Raw genomic sequence first — 851 nt, 5'->3', positions numbered from 1 at the left:
ATCCCACGGAATGATGACATTCACTGACACTACTGGCACAGACACAATTATATTATACTTCTTGGCAGACAGAGAGCCAGACATGTGTATTTTACCATTTATGATATTTCTGGTTTGTGAAGCTGTATGTATAGTGTAGTTTAGTCAGTCATTCATGAGTTTTGCGCATACGTGTTATATTTCACCTGTATATATTAATGAACTTTCATCTACATTTCACGTATCCTCGTTTTCGTAATATATATGATCGGTCCTGTTCTTTCTAGACAGATCATATAGCCATTTAGGGCCGGGGACAACAATATAAAGAGACATATATAATACTCCATCTCTTTCTAATAAAGATTTTTTTGATAATTTTACATATATTAAGAAAAAACCTTAGATACATATCATATGGAGAAAAACATAAACTAAAGTTATTTCAGTTATTTAATCTGCAACATTGATCTTGTAAGAATAAGAAAAAATCTTAAAACATCAGTCTATTAACAACAGAAGAAGTAAAAATTGAAGTAACCTATAAATTTGTCATTTACTTGATCATTCTTTTTAAGTTCCCAAACCTGAAATTGAAGTAAAAATAAACGCCCTTTTATAGAATTATTTTTTATATTATATATATATCTTATTATATAAAGTTCAATGATAAAATTTATTATTTACAAGATCGTGACACGTGTCAAAAATATTGATAAGATGTTAACACGTGTCAAAAACAAATATAAAAACAAATTTGATTTTTACTATTTTACTAATCTACATGAACTAGAAACAAATTTAATTTTAACTATTTCACTAATCTACGTGAATTAGAAACAAAATCTTTACTAAACCTAACAAAATCTTTA

This window comes from Camelina sativa, chromosome 9 (assembly GCF_000633955.1).
Source record: "Camelina sativa cultivar DH55 chromosome 9, Cs, whole genome shotgun sequence".
NCBI lineage: Eukaryota > Viridiplantae > Streptophyta > Magnoliopsida > Brassicales > Brassicaceae > Camelina > Camelina sativa.
Note: the sequence above shows the minus strand (reverse complement) of the source record.